Below are 16,883 nucleotides of genomic sequence, written 5' to 3' on the forward strand. Positions count from 1 at the left end.
AAACAAAAAAAAAAAACTGTGGATTGGCGGCCATGCTGATCTCTTGATTTCAACAAACATGCACCCAGTGGAGTCGAATATCTGATATAAAGTCCCTGAAAAGGGATCAGCCAGGCAAACAAATAATTTGACAAGCTAACCACAACAGCAAATATGACCTAAGTTCAAGCACATTGCGGAACAAATCCTTTTATTGTGCAAAGTATGTAATATACAGACAAGCATGATGTTTCAGGCGGGAGCCCTTTCTCAAGTGCCTGAGTGACGCACTTGAGATAGGGCTTCAGCTCAAAACATCACATTTTTCTGTATTATGTACTTTGCACAATAAAAAGAACTGTTCTTCAATTGTGGTTGAGCTCAGGTCATACAGTGGGATGCGAAAGTTTGGGCAACCTTGTTAATCATCACGATTTTCCTGCATAAATCGTTGGTTGTTACAATGAAAAATGTCAGTTAAATATATCATATAGGAGACACACACAGTGATATTTGAGAAGTGAAATGAAGTTTATTGGATTTACAGAAAGTGCGCAATAATTGTTTAAATAAAATTAGGCAGGTGCATAAATTTGGGCACTGTTGTCATTTTATTGATTCCAAAACCTTTAGAACTAATTATTGGAACTCAAATTGGCTTGGTAAGCTCAGTGACCCCTGACCTACACACACAGGTGAATCCAATCATGAGAAAGAGTGTTTAAAGGGACACTGTAAGGGCGTCGGAGGAAAATGAGTTGAACTTACCCGGGGCTTCTAATGGCCCCCCGCAGACGTCCTGTGCCTGCGCAGCCACTCCCCGATGCTCTGGCCCCGCCTCCGGTTCACTTCTGGAATTTCAGACTTTAAAGTCTGAAAACCACTGCGCCTGCCTTGCCGTGTTCTCGCTCTCGCTGATGTCACCAGAAGCGCACTGCGCAGGACCAGTATGGTCTGTGCCTGTGCCGTGCGCTCCTGGTGACATCAGGGGAAGCAAGGACACGGCAACGCAGGCGCAGTGGTTTTCTGACTTTAAAGTCTGAAATTCCAGAGGTGAACCGGAGGCAGGGTCAGAGCATCGGTGAGTGGCTGCGCGGGCACAGGACGTCTGCGGGGGACCATTAGAAGCCCCGGGTAAGTTCAACTCATTTTCTCCCGACCCCCCTACAGTGTCCCTTTAAGGGGGTACATTTTACGTTTCCCTCCTCTTTTAATTTTCTCTGAAGAGCAGCAACATGGGGGTCTCAAAACAACTCTCACATTACCTGATGGCAAAGATTGTTCACAATCATGGTTTAGGGGAAGGATACAGAAAGCTGTCTCAGAGATTTCAGCTGCCTGTTTCCACAGTTAGGAACATATTGAGGAAATGGAAGACCACAGGCTCAGTTCAAGTTACGGCTCAAAGTGGCAGACCGAGTAAAAATATTGGATAAATAGAAGCAACAAATGGTGAGAACAGTCAGAGTCAACCCCCAAACCAGCACCAAAGACCTACAACATCATCTTGCTGCAGATGGAGTCACTGTGCATCGTTGAACCATTTGGAGCACTTTACACAAGACAAGACAAATAACATTTATATCGCGCTTTTCTCCTCCCGGACTCAAAGCGCCAGAGCAGCAGCCACTAGGGCGCGCTCTATAGGCAGTGTTAGAGAGACTTGCCAAAGGTCTCCTACTGAATAGGTGCTGGCTTACTGAACAGGCAGAGCCGAGATTCGAACCCTGGTCTCCTGTGTCAGAGGCAGAGCCCTTAACCATTACACCTTCCAGCCTACACAAGGAGATGCTGTATGGGAGAGTGAAGCACGGGAAGCCTTTTCTCCATGCACAGCACAAACAGAGCCGCTTGAGGTATACTAAAGCACATTTTGATAAGCCAGCTTCATTTTGGAATAAGGTGCTGTGGACTGATGAAACTAAAATTGAGTTATTTGGGCAAAACAAGGGGCGTTATGCATGGAGGAAAAACAACACAGCATTCCAAGAAAAACACCTGCTACCTACAGAAAAATATGACGGTGGTTCCATCATGCTGTGGGGCTATGTGGCCAGTGCAGGGACTGGGACTCTTGTCAAAGTTGAGGGACGCATGGATTTCACTTAGTATCAGAGTCTGGAGACCAATGTCCAGGAATCAGTGACAAAGTGGAAGCTGCGCCGGGGCTGGATCTTTCAACAAGACAACAACCCTAAACACAGCTCAAAATCCACTAAGTCATTCATGCAGAGGGACAAGTACCACGTTCTGGAATGGCCATCTCAGTCCACAGACCTGAATATAATTGAAAATCTGTGGTGTGAGTTAAAGAGAGCTGTCCATGCTCGGAAGCCATCAAATTTGAATGAACTAGAGATGTTTTGTAAAGAGGAATGGTCCAATTACCTTCAATCAGAATCCAGACTCTCATTGAAACCTACAGGAAGCGTTTAGAGGCTTTAATTTCTGCAAAAGGAGGATCTACTAAATATTGATTTCATTTCTTTTTTGTGGTGCCCACATTTATGCACCTGCCTAATTTTGTTTAAACAATTATTGCACACTTTCTGTAAACCCATTAAACTTTATTTCACTTCTCAAATATCAGTGTGTGTGTCTCCTATACAATATATTTAACTGACATTTTTATTGTAACAACTAACAAGTTTTACAGGAAAATCATGACTTAACAAGGTTGCCCAAACTTTTGCATCCCACTGTATCGGCTTTCATGGTTCTTAACAGGGGTAGTGGACTACCATGAGGGACCTTGGTGGTACAGCAGAGCAATTTCTCTCCTGTTTTGTACCCCGGGCACCACAAGATGGGCTGTCCACTGCCTATCATAACCACCACCCACAAACATACACAGTATGCTATCTAAATAGCAGTGGGTGCTAAACAGTATTCATGTCAACTTGTAATGAGTACTAGGCAGTATTGGGTGGCAAGTTACAGTTGATGCTAAGTGGTATTAGGCTCCAAGTTGCAATGGGTGTTCACATGACATGCTAAATACTGCTTAGCATACAGCTTGGCAGCTGATACTGCTTATCTCAAACTGTCACATGCAGTGTAATTGACAGATAAGCAATATCAGCTGGCAAGTTGCAAAGCAGGTGATTTCGGTGCTCAGCAACTAGGCGCTGTTGTAGCAGTAATGTTATACTGCCCGGGGTACGTAAAGGTAACTCGGGGTTCCAATGACCCTGAATTTTTTCTCCCTCTGAGTTGCAATGAATACATGTACACCCAAGCTGCAGTGGGTGCACTGCTGGCAGTATTTGGTGCAAAGTTACAGTTGGTGCTAAAAAGCATTGAGTGCTGTTTTGCAGTGGGTAGTAAGCAGTATTGGGTTCCAAGGTGCAATGGGTGCCAAGTGGTAGCGGATTCTTAGTAGTATCGGATCAAATTAGAGTAGGTGCCTGGAACGCCTGTGTCTGGAAACTGCCCAGCTTCACAGGATCTGCTGGTTTAAACTTTAACTTTCATTTTGTATTCATTGGATAAAATAAAGATATATTTATTCATGCAGATTATTGTCATCCAGTCATAGAAGGTAAAACACTATATTTCAAAAAAATTGTCAGTATTCTTTGAAAAGTTTATAAAATAGTCATTTTGGAATTTATTCTATATATCTATGGATATGTATGGATATCTATCTATCTATCTATCTATCTATCTATCTATCTATCTATCTATCTATCTATCCATCCATCGTGTATGGTGTATGGTGTAGTTAAGTATTTCTCTGGCAATAATGCACTGCGCCCCCAAAAAAAAAAAAATCTTTGAGATTGAGGTCACACTTGTTAAAAAGCATGTGCAATTTTGCGCAATGCAATGCTTTCCCAGTGCATAAAGCCACGACGATTACGATTCCCATAGACTGCTAAAAGTTGTAGGCGGTGGGCGCCGCGCTGCTTGAACTTGAGCACAAAATACCAAAAATCATCAGAGTAAAACTGCCATTTTATGCGAACTTAAAGAGACTCTGAAGTCTCTAAAAAAACGTCTTTTTACTTCACTAATCTGTTTAATACTTTAGCCCTAACTAAACCGCCGCATCCCCGCCGCTATAAACTATCTAAATCCCCCCAAACTCCCCAGGGCACACTACGGGGAGCGCTTCCGTGTGAGGCAGGGCTATGAGCTGCAGCCCTGCCTCACACGCGTCTGTCAGCGGTGGGATCAGTAAATAATGGCGCACAGTGCCTATGCATAGAAATGGCGCCGCATTAAAAAGATACGCTTATCGCTATTTATCGTTAGTACTGCATAATAATGGCGCACAGGGAAAAAAAGAAGAAAAACGGCACACACTAACGTTATTTATCAATAGTGGCACACACTAACGTTATTTATCAATAGTGGCACACACTAACGTTATTTAACAATAGTGGCACACACACTAATGTTATTTATCAATAGTGGCACACACTAACGTTATTTATCAATAGTGGCACACACTAACGTTATTTAACAATAGTGGCACACACACTAATGTTATTTATCAATAGTGGCACACACTAACGTTATTTATCAATAGCGCCCTACATAAGCCAAACTGCAGAAGTTATTTAACTGCAAAACGATGAATGGATTTAATGTAACACTGTCAAGGTTAGGGTTAGGCACCACCAGGGGGGTGGTTAGGGTTAGGCACCACCAGGGGGGTGGTTAGGGTTAGGCACCACTGGGGGTGGGTCTTAGGGTTAGGCACCACTGGGGGTGGGTCTTAGGGTTAGGCACCACCAGGGGGGTGGTTAGGGTTAGGCACCACCAGGGGGGTGGTTAGGCACCACCAGGGGGGTGGTTAGGGTTAGGCACCACCGGGGGGTTTAGGGGTTAGGGATAGGTACAGAGAGGGTTCTGTGTGTTAACGCTACATAACAATAAGGCTTTAACGCTAAATACCAATAAGGCTTTAACGCTAAATAACAATAAGGCTTTAACGTTAAATAACGATAAGCGGCAAACGGATTAGCGGCAACACTGTGTGCCATTATTCACAGGCGCCATTTTCAGATGGATGCCTCCTGCTGCATGTTTGCGGTTTGCAGAAGCGTTTCTGCCTCAATGTAAAGTATAGGAAAAACACAAACTGCTCTGGAAAACGCTAGATCAGAGCGGTTTTCCAGGCATTTTTGTTACAAAATTATTAATCTGCTACACAAAAACGCTCCCAAAAACGCTAGGCATGTTTAGAAAACGTCTCTAAACATGCCTAGAATCGCTCTGAAATCTGCTCCAAAAACCGCTAGCATTTTGAGGATCTGCTAGCGGTTTTGGTGTGCACTGGGCCTCAGCCATGGTTAGGAGGTAAAAATGTTGGTGGCCATCAAAAGTGAAACCATTCCTGTGTTGGTGGTTGTCTCATTGTTCCTCCCCTAGTGCACCTGCTCAGGGATGGATTTACAGTTCAGGAGCCTATAGGCACATAAGCTCTGGCGCAGCGCTCTTAACTCCTCCCCTTACCACAGGCCACACCCCTCAACCATGTCCACTTTTTCTAATTAAATAAAAACACACAAGGTAATGCAGAGATTACCAAAGACAAGTGTAGAATACTGTACCAACAATGTGCAGATATTATCAACAACACGTAGAATTTACCAAATATAGGCTGATATTACCAACCACAACAAGCAGATAATACAAATCACAAGGACATTATATTAATACAATTGTTATAGTTTCTAATTGCAGGTTGTACTAAGTAAATATTAGTGATAGGAAAGTGGTATTATGCAATTAGTTTGCAGATTAAAAGTGGAGCAATCAAAATCAGCTGAAATGGCATTTGTTTGGTCCAATTTCAATCTGTTGTTGGGAGGAGAGGCCAATGACATCCAGCTACACCTGAACTGAAAAAAGGAAAAGAGGGTATAAAACTGCACTAAACTACTGTATAATTTGGACTATAAGACTCACTTTTTCTCCCCCAAAAGTGGGTGAAAAAGTCACTGCGTCTTATGGTCCAAATGCCTTGTTCCTGACTTGTGAACGCCTGCCAATACGAACCTCCAACCCGCTGCAATGTTAGGGACTCCCTGTTCTGTGCCCATGTACTGATGGACACAGGGAACAAATGGAGGACATAGGGGGACACAAAGGGGCATATAGAGGAGGACACAAGGAGAACAGAGGCGGACACATGGGGATACAGGAGGACACAAGGGGGACAGAGGAGGACACAGGGAGATATGAGGTACAAAGGGGCATGAAGTACAAAGGGGGCAAATTCTACAAGATGCCCCTTCACCATGGATGCACCAAGTTTAGTGTGTGTGTGTGTGTATATATATATATATATATTTTTTTTTTTTTTTTTCCCCGATTTTTGTCCTCCTAACCTAGGTGCATCTTATTGTCAAAAGCGTCCTATAGTCCAAAAAATATGGTATACATTTTTTGTCAATACCAGTCAATTTATTTATCCATAGGGGAATGATTAACATGATTAACCATTTATGCCGCCTGGACATGATCCTCACGTCCAGGCGGCTGCTGCAGTGATGATGTGCGCGTCTGCGCGCTCTCCCGTGGGCAATGCGTGCGTGCCCGTGCACCCCTGTGCCATCCCCCGGTAGCCCAGTGATCAATGAATGGGAACATGTTTCCCGTTCATACGTTCATAAATCCATGTTCTCGGCAGAAAAAAAAAAAAAACGGCCTCTAATCAGAGGCCGTGGTCTTTCTGAAAAAAAAAAATTTCCTGTCCTCTTCTCTCTTCCTGGAAGCGAGGACCAAAAAAAATAAAAAAAATACTTAATGTGGCCATCTTGTGACCAAATAGTAAAACTACATCTACATACATTTTTAAATACATAAAACACATTTTATTACATTTAAAATTGTTTATTTCCCACACCAAAATTGACCCCCAAAAATTTTTTTATGGAAAAAAAAATTTACAATGTAAAAAAAATTAAAAAATAAATAGTTACCTAAGGGTTTGAACTTTTAAAATATGCATGTGAAGAAGGTATATTACGAAAATGTTTTAAATTATACGTTTGTACATAGTGATGGACGCAAAACTGAACAAATGCACCTTTATTTCCAAATAAAATATTGGCGCCATACATTGTGATAGGGACAACATTTAAATGGTGTAATAACCGAGACAAGTGGGCAAATAAAATACATGGGTTTTAATTATGGTAGCATGTATTATTTTAAAGCTATAATGGCCGGGAACTGAGAAATAATGATTTTTTTTCAATTTTTTTCTTAATACTCTTGTGAAAATGCATTTAGAACAAATAATTCTTAGCAAAATTTTGTTAAAGAGAAAAAGCAGTATGACCGGCACTCAAAAATAGGGACTGGAAGCAGCACTGGATTCTGGTCACTAATATCACCGTGCTCACATCCATAAACCAAGGTAATACTTAAAGAGACTCCGTAACAAAAATTGCATCCTGTTTTTTATCATCCTACAAGTTCCAAAAGCTATTCTAATGTGTTCTGGCTTACTGCAGCACTTTGTACTATCACAGTCTCTGTAATAAATCAATGTATCTTTCCCTTGTCAGACTTGTCAGCCTGTGTCTGGAAGGCTGCCAAGTTCTTCAGTGTTGTGGTTCTGCTATGCACTCCCCCCTCAGGGGGGAAAGAAACACACAAATGATCTCTTGAGATTCAAAAGGAAGGCTGTATACAGCCTGCTTGTGTATGGATGTATTTTCTATGTGTGGACATACTGTACATCAACCTACTTCCTGTTTTGGTGGCCATTTTGTTTGTTTATAAACAGACTTTTTAAAACTGTTTTTAACCACTTTTAATGCGGCGGGGAGCGGCAAAATTGTGACAGAGGGGAATAGGAGATGTCCCCTAACGCACTGGTATGTTTACTTTTGTGCGATTTTAACAATACAGATTCTCTTTAAGAAGGAGAATGAAAGCAGATCCGGCACCGGCTGCAGTTAACCAATTTCCTTTAATCCAGTGGGTACAGCATACAGACAGGTAGTGAAAAGGTCGGCCTAACAGCCGTTTCGCAGGTCTCCCTGCTTCTTCAGAGGCAATGCGTGCGTGCCCGTGCACCCCTGTGCCATCCCCCGGTAGCCCAGTGATCAATGAATGGGAACATGTTTCCCGTTCATACGTTCATAAATCCATGTTCTCGGCAGAAAAAAAAAACAAAACCGCCTCTAATCAGAGGCCGTGGTCTTTCTGAAAAAAAAAAAAAATTCCTGTCCTCTTCTCTCTTCCTGGAAGCGAGGACCAAAAAAAATAAAAAAAATACTTAATGTGGCCATCTTGTGACCAAATAGTAAAACTACATCTACATACATTTTTAAATACATAAAACACATTTTATTACATTTAAAATTGTTTATTTCCCACACCAAAATTGACCCCCAAAAATTTTTTTATGGAAAAAAAAATTTACAATGTAAAAAAAATTAAAAAATAAATAGTTACCTAAGGGTTTGAACTTTTAAAATATGCATGTGAAGAAGGTATATTACCAAAATGTTTTAAATTATACGCTTGTACATAGTGATGGACGCAAAACTGAACAAATGCACCTTTATTTCCAAATAAAATATTGGCGCCATACATTGTGATAGGGACAACATTTAAATGGTGTAATAACCGAGACAAGTGGGCAAATAAAATACATGGGTTTTAATTATGGTAGCATGTATTATTTTAAAGCTATAATGGCCGGGAACTGAGAAATAATGATTTTTTTTCAATTTTTTTCTTAATACTCTTGTGAAAATGCATTTAGAACAAATAATTCTTAGCAAAATGTACCACCCAAAGAAAGCCTAATTAGTGGCAGAAAAAACAAGATATAGATCAATTCATTGTGATAATTAGTGATAAAGTTATTAGCGAATGAATGGGAGGAGAACATTTCTCTGTTGCATAAGGTGAAAAATCCCTGCGGGCTGAAATGGTTAAAGTGGGATTGTCAGCTACAAAACCAAATTCCATTTACTCAGTGCTCTATGATTATTATGCAGCCTTCAACCTGACCCTGCACTGCAAGCATTCCAATCCAATCATAAATGTTTCTGCTGTAATAAATCTTATCTTAGTCATCCTGGCTCTATTTGGTACATTGCCGATGAGAAGGAAGATTGCTATCTCTCCTTCTACATTCCTGCTCCTCACGGATTGGCTGAAGGTGGTTCAGTGTAAAGCTGCTGAAATACGATCTATGCTATGCTCACATAAGTTTACCAAGCAAACTAGATATTACAGTGTAGTTTCTAGGAGGAAAAAAAGAGTAAGTGAGGAAATTACATCAGGTTTGGCTTCAGTCAGAGTAAAAATGGAAAATGCCTGAAACAGTTTTCTCTTTATTTACTATATAGATTTCACTGAAATCAAGTGAAAATCAAGCAAATTGTGATTGTAGTTATGCCTCCCATAAAGTTTGCCAAACATGTCCAACATTTCATTTGAAAACTGATGTTTAGGTATATCAGTTTTTGAAGCATAAAAAACAGGGACATAACTACAAATCATTCTGTTCTCTGATCACACCGATCCAGCACTGGTACCCCGCGAACATATTTGACAAGAGCTGGTCGAATATCTTTTCGCGGACATGCTCCTGTCCATGTACGAGTGCAGCCACATTGCATAGGTGCAAGTATGGTCCACACCTGCGCGTAGCATGAAGCACGGGATTTTCCTCCATGCACAAGCAGCTTTTTGTTACTGTACAGGCGCTGGCCATCAGTGAGGTGGATGAGGGATAGGAGAAGTCATTATCCAGATGTTTAAGGTATGAAAATGTTGGCACTATTCAGGGGATATTATGATTGGTGAGCTCTCACCAAAGCCATCTTCACTCCCTCTACATGCTCTGGAGCTATTAATGTGCCTTCAAAGAAATTAAGAAAAGTTCAGTCCGGCACGGCAATGTGCATCTATTGACGGTATTCATGAAGGTGATAGTAGAGGGTCCTGGGCATTAGATGGGATTCTGACAGCAGTTTCGCTATACGGTACTTCTTCCATGGCTGACCCAGTGTGTCTGAGCAGCGGTAAACTATGGCCCCGATGATCATTGTTTAAGAGCTGCCCATTCAAATGAAAAGGCAGTGCTTGGTATTATCATTTATCATTACCTACCGCCATTTGCGCAAACTTCGCGTTTCGATCCTAAATTTTCCCATCATCTCGCTGCAGCATCCAGGATCGGTAACCACGGTGCTTCCATGGGAGGGGAATGAGGCGCCACTGCTATCCAAATGCTTTTCTGTACGCTTGCAGGAAAGCATCTGGAAGAGACACTGGGCTGCTACAGGCTGCTGGTTCAGACACCAATAACACATGCAAAACTAAAAATGAAATGTAACTATTTTAGCGAACTTTGTCTTTATGGGTGAGTTTAGAAGGTCGTTTTTCCATGACCCAGTAAGAGGTTTTCAGCTCCTACTCCTGATTTTCCCTTTACTCACAGGTTTTGCTAGTGCTACTTATACATTGTATAGGCGTAACAATATACTTAACTGAATTCTTATATATATATATTTTTTTTATTTAATAGCAGAATAGCTGTGGTCAGCTTTTACTACGTCCTGTCCATGGTACAGTCTAAACACTAGACTTTACCTAATATTTGCCAACAGATAAGAACAGGCTAACCTGTGTATATACCGTAGTTCAAGGTTAATTTAATTTGCTTAGTTGATCTGAAGGCCTGCAGACCTACCCATAATGCTTAGCCCATGTATCATTCCTCACACTTTCCATGGATTAAGCAATAACTTTATCATTACTCCCGACACAAGTTCTTTTTTGAAATGTTGTTCGGGAGCGGGGTGACAAACCAGGCATTCTGTTTGTAATATTTTTCTAAGATTTTATTTTATTTTCTACATATTTTAAAGCAAAAACAAATAAAAAAAAAATGGTGGAAAAGTTTTCAAATAAGTAGTGCCACTGTAGATAACTCAAATAATACTCAATGTTTTATTCTGTTTATCACATAGCTTGTGCTTGCACCTGGTACAAGGTATGGTGACAATATTTGATCCCAGCTTTGGAGGGCCTGCAGGATCATTGATTTCCAGATATAGTACTTTGCAAACGTTTTAGGGAACCTGGAATAAAAATTGGATTGCTTGAGAGCTTTTATTGCCAGAACATGCCTACAACCTTGAAGATGTATTATTTAGTTTACTGTGAAGCAAACAACAAATAGGTAAAAAAAAAATAACTGAAACTTTAGCGTGCACAACTACTTGCCCAGCCCCCCCCCCCCCCAAAAAAAAATAGTGCCTTCTTAGCTTTATCGAAATAATTTTACTGCCCACTCTCCCATAAAGCCCAGTTCTATGGAGTGTACGGCTTATTGTGGTCCTATGGGCAGATACGCCAGTATTTGGTGTGGAACTCTCCAACTCCTACAGGGTTACCTTTTTTCTCTTAGATTTCTTTCTGATGAATGCCCACCTTGCCCAGTGTGTGAGTTTTGGTGGGCTGGCAGGTTTGTTTTGGTATCATTCTTTTCATTGGAAGATGATGGATTTAACGTTGCTCTGGGACATATACAAAGTTTGAATTTTTTTTTTTTGTAAGCCAACCCTGACTTGTACTCCCCAACAACTTTGTTCCTGACTTGTTTGGAGAGCTATTTGGTCTGCATGGTGTGACGCCTCTTGCTTAGTTGTGTTGAAGGCTCTGGGGCATTCCTGAAAAGGTGTGTTTATACTGACAAATCATGTGACACTAAGACTGCACACAGCTGGACTTCTTTTCCCTAACTATGCAAGTTTTGAAGGTCATTGGTTGCACCAGGACTTTTTAGGGGATTCAGGGCAAACTACAGTGTAACAAGGAAACATATATGATCAACAAAGGTTGCACTAGGTGGTACAGTTAAAGTGTAATCTTTAATTATTCGTACAATAAAGCCACAACAAACATCAATATTACAGTGGTGTATAAAGGGAATTCTATATCCTCCCTCTAAAAGCAAGGGAAATCATGTGGACCTGTTAGGATGTTTCATCCGCTCACCGCAAATCATACCTGCTAGCAATTAACACGGAGTGAGCTAGGTACATATATATGAAGCCAGAGACTAAAGCCCACAAAATGGTGTACTATTGACCTGGGCCGGATTAGTACTTTTTACAGCCCAAGGCCAATGTCACCAACCGCCCCCCTTCAGTATAGGTAGCGAGTTGAACCCTATCCCATTCTCACCAGTATAGGTAGCCAGATGAACCCCTCCACTCTAGAATAGGTAGCCTGATGACCCCCTCCAGTACAGGTAGCCTGATACCCCCTCCAGTATAGGTAGCCAAATGACCCCTCCCCTCTTTCCCTCTAGTATAGGTAGCCTGATGACCCCTTCCACTCCCCCTCCAGTATAGGTAACCTAATGACTCCCTTAATCCCTCCCTTTCCCACTCCCCCTCTTTCAGTAGAGCTTGCCTCCACACCACAGCAGCCATCAGTGTCACTCATTTCTCTGCTTGTCTTCAGTGCAGAAGCTTCCTCTTCCCTCCGTCTCCAATGCTGCTCAAGTCCATAGCTGCCCGCCACAACACCAATGAGCACAGAGAGCAAGGTGGCTGCTGCACAGGTGGCTGGCGCTCGCCTTATCTCCTTGAATTGCAGCATTTAGAACTTGCAAATGCTGCACCAGTTTAGTCTGCTGCTTTAGTGCCCTTGCTCCTGTGGGGACCTAGGCCATGGCCTAGGGGCCTTGGCCTAAATCCGGCCCTGCTACTGACTATAAGTAACTTAATTATAAGCAGTGATGCTCGGATACCCCTTTTTATTATTCGAGTTAGGTCGAATTCGAATAGTAAATTATTCGAGTTCGGTCGAATATTCGAGTCGAATATTTTTTACTATTCGATTCGACTTCGAAATTCGAGCTCACTATTCGAGTCGGTATTCAAGCTCATTATTCGAGCTGACTATTCGAATTGGCCTTAAATAGCTTCCAACACTTGTTTTGGGGGTGAATGATGCAAGAAACATCTTTTTTTCCAAGTAACAACAGCAAGTGATTATGTGGGGATGTTCCTTTAAAAAAAAAAAAAAGGTGGAAAGAGAAGTTGTGTCCAAAATTCTGTTCAGTACTGTATATACTTCTTCTTCTTCTTCTTCTTCATCTTCTTTTTCTATATCTTCTTTTTCTATATCTTCTTCTTATTATTATTTTTCTATTTCTTCTTCTTCTATTTCTATATCTTCTTCTTCTTATTATTTTTCTATTTCTTCTTCTTCTTCTTCTTCTTTTTCTATATCTTCTTCTTCCTGTCACGATTGTGGAACTTTCCCCGTGATCAGCGCACAACGCGTGCGCTGACACGGCGGAGATCCTCCACAAGCGTATAATTAGCAGGAACCCAGCAAAAGGTGCTACGCACCTGTAGAGGGAAATTCCTGTCGGCAGATGGCGCTGGGGAGTGCAGAGGAACCAATCCTCTGTACCTCCACAAGTGCCAGACAGGAATTGTACGAAGCACAGAACGCAATCGCAAGAGAGGCGATTGCGAATGAGATGGAGCAAAAGGGATAGGTTGTATGTGTGTGCGCCAATCCAGTCGCCACTCCGCGACCGCGCACACACAACAGCAGATACGAAATAGGAACGCGATCGCGAGAGGTGCGATCGCGAGACGTGACACAAGGCAGAACAGAATAGAATACGAGGGTAGCAAAGGCATAGCAAATACAATAAGGAGATACGGAAAATAACAACCGCTAGCTAACCGCGAACACCGCACTCATTCGCAACAGTGCACGCGGTTATGCGCGATCTCCACGTGATAAGCACAATAGAGACAAGCACGCCTAACTAACCATAAACAGACAAACATGAAACAGGGGACGCGAGCGCTTGCTTAACGGTTACCTCACCGAGCCTGTAGCAAGCGCAGCGGACAAGACAGACACACGAAAAACAAGAACTAGGCAGGAAGGATCCACCGCTCTTCCGCCAGAGCAAGTGTGATCCAAGCAGGAACACAGATCAGAAAGATCCACAGCCGCTAACGCTAGCGGCTAGTGCGATCTCAGCAAGACAGAACGATTCGCTATCAACCGCCGTTGGTGACAGCGCAATCGCGACCGACAAGACAGAACAGAAGGATCCCCAGCGCTCGCACAAAGTAGCTAGCGCGATCCCAAGAAACAGAACAGAAGGATCCCCAGCGCTAGCACAAAGTAGCTAGCGCGATCCCAGGAAACAGAACAGAAGAGATAGCTGGTAGCAACCGCTGCACCAGCTATACTCCAAGAACATAGATCAGAACCATTTCCTGTCAACCACCATAGGGACAGGACAATGGCAAACAGGCAAGACAAGACAGAACAGGCAATACAGATAATACAACCTGACTGGGCTAGAAGGGGAGCCTAAAGCAACCCCCAGGAATTAACTATACTAGATAGCAATGGCTGACACTCCAGCAGTGTCCATCAGGAACTGAGCATGGAAGGGAAATGACCAGCAAAGCATTCTGGGAAAGATAAAGCTCTTATAGTGCCAGTCATCAAAGAAGGCAGGTAGGGGATTTGCATAACGAATGTATGCAAATTCACCAGCAAGAGAACAGAACAGAAACTTGCAATGAAAAGACAGGTCTCTGTTCCAGAGACCTGCAGCCCACAGACTAGAGGAATGGACAAACAGCTGTCTGCCTGTGCAGCCAGCTGAGCGGATCATCACAGTACCCCCCCTTCTAGGGATGGATTCCAGACATCCCTCAAGACTGGTAACATCACAAAACTCTAACTGAAGACTCATGAAGGTCAGGACAGCCCGACAAGGCCCAATTCCAGAGTCAGTCCATCCGAAACCGACCTCATCAGAAGCAGAAGCCACCGAAACATGCCCATCAGCACTGCAAGTCTCAGCGTAACACCCATCAGGACTGTGGACACCAGAGAAGAAGCCATCGACACCCTCCAGACAATACCCACCACCTTCCAAGGAGCGTCCAAGAATACCAAACCTGCCGCAATACCTGTTCGAAGTGTCCCTTACAACACCAAAGCCATTGCTGATCGTATTCAGGGCACCAAGCAAAACCTTTCCCGGAATCTCCCAGAACGCCTTGAAGCTCCGCAGAGATCCCAAGAAGCCAGAACGCTCACCAGGCTCACATGGAGAACCACCAAGAACCCCTATGGAACCTATGATCATTCCAGACTCAAAATTAGCAGGACACCCATCAAGATCAGGACTTTCAGGGACCACTTCTGGGCATGCAAGCAGGCAGGCTATATCAGAACATGTCTCCACTGAGGAAGCATCTGAGTACGCTGGTAACCGAGGCACACTTGGGCTTTCTGGGTCACAGAGCACATCGGGGTACACTAGTACAGGAGAAACCTCAGGACATGTCGGGGAACTGCCAACCTCAGAGTCCGACACGACAAGACCAAAACCAGTACCGGGCAGAAAATCATCACAAGTAAAGATCACAGGTACTGGTCTTTCAAAAGAAGACTCGGACTCAAATTCAGAATTTTCTGTAACTGTAACATCATCATTGACTACACATGAATGAAGCTCCACAAGAGCTGCAAAAGTAGTCAGCAAGGCAGCAATGCCTACTGAAGTGGGCAACACCTCAGAAGGACCTGGGGGGCAGGAGACATCTCCTACAAGTTCTACACCCTTTGGGAGGAACTCGGAGACCTTTAGATCATCAAACAAGACCTCAGGAACATCATTTTTCAAGTTGTCTAAGAAGGATTCTGTACTATCCATGTTACAGGGCAAAACTGGAACTTTATTTTGAGAACAGGGCAGATGTCCCAGGGAAGGTTCCACCATAAACTGAGACTGAATTTCATCATCATGAGTGGAACGTACAGGAATATTCACTGGACCACACACTGACTTCCTAACTTTAATCTCGCTGCACCCAGAACTCTGCGTAGTAGTCAAACTAGCTTGCAATTCCAAAACTGCAGAAAGACAAGTAAAAATAGCAGCAATACCTAGACGAGCCTCTAGGGGCAGGGCAGGAGATATTGTACAAGGCAATATTGACTCATCCAGAGTACTGGGTGGAGAGTCAATACTTTCTTCAGAATCAGACTCGCAAATGTCAATGCAAGTGGACATCATGCCTTCATTCATGGTACAGGGCAGGTTCAGAGAAAGCTTCTCTGGACAAGGCAAAGAAGCTTCAGCATCAGATTCGCAAAACCGAAGCGCTGTCTCACTCTTAGATTCGGCCGGGCTAACAATGTCGAATCCGAGGAGTCAGAACGCAAAATTTGCGGATCCAAGATCGCTTTAGGTTGCGAAACTGACGCTTCCATATCGCAAACTTCCGCGATCTGCGGAGCAGACTGCAAGGCATCTAGGACAGAAACACTGGAGCAACTGTCATCAGGCAACAGGCCTGCACAGGTGAGAACAGGGTGAGACAGAAATTCATTTGCAGAAGAAATGGCGACATCAACAGGATAAACTTTATTAGGCATAATAATTTTACTTTTGACGCTGCATAGTCGAGAAATTTTCCCCATAGCAGGGTCACAGACGGAAGATCTCAAAGATCTGTTTCTAAATGACAAAGGATCCCACACATCCTTGAGGAAACCGGCAGACTCATGCCGATCACAATCTGCAGGAACATTCGAGAAACAGGCATCAGATCGCACAGATTCAAACTGCACACTGTCAGGAGAGAATCCTTCAGGATTCGCACAGGAACCAACCACAGAGGCATACTCATTCATTTCAGATTGCACAAAGTCAAGACTCACATGCTTTACCCCAGAAAGGCAGGAACAATCATCCGACAACGATGTCTCTTTATTGAAATCAATTGGTTGGTGTGTGTGCAACTCATCCAAAATCGTTTGCCATACATAGATCACCAGATCCACATCATCCTCGTCACATTCATCGGAATCAATCAGAAGGTACATAGAGTCAAGACAAGCATTCAAGACAT

The 16,883-nt window shown here is 42.9% G+C and overlaps 1 protein-coding gene across 1 annotated transcript in view; it reads left to right on the top strand.

Moving 5' to 3' along the window:
- Positions 1 to 16,883, top strand: part of LOC137528908 (cytochrome P450 2C8-like) — an 89,515-nt gene that overhangs the window by 48,688 nt on the left and 23,944 nt on the right. The window lies entirely within an intron of this gene.

This window comes from Hyperolius riggenbachi, chromosome 8, assembly GCF_040937935.1.
Source record: "Hyperolius riggenbachi isolate aHypRig1 chromosome 8, aHypRig1.pri, whole genome shotgun sequence".
NCBI lineage: Eukaryota > Metazoa > Chordata > Amphibia > Anura > Hyperoliidae > Hyperolius > Hyperolius riggenbachi.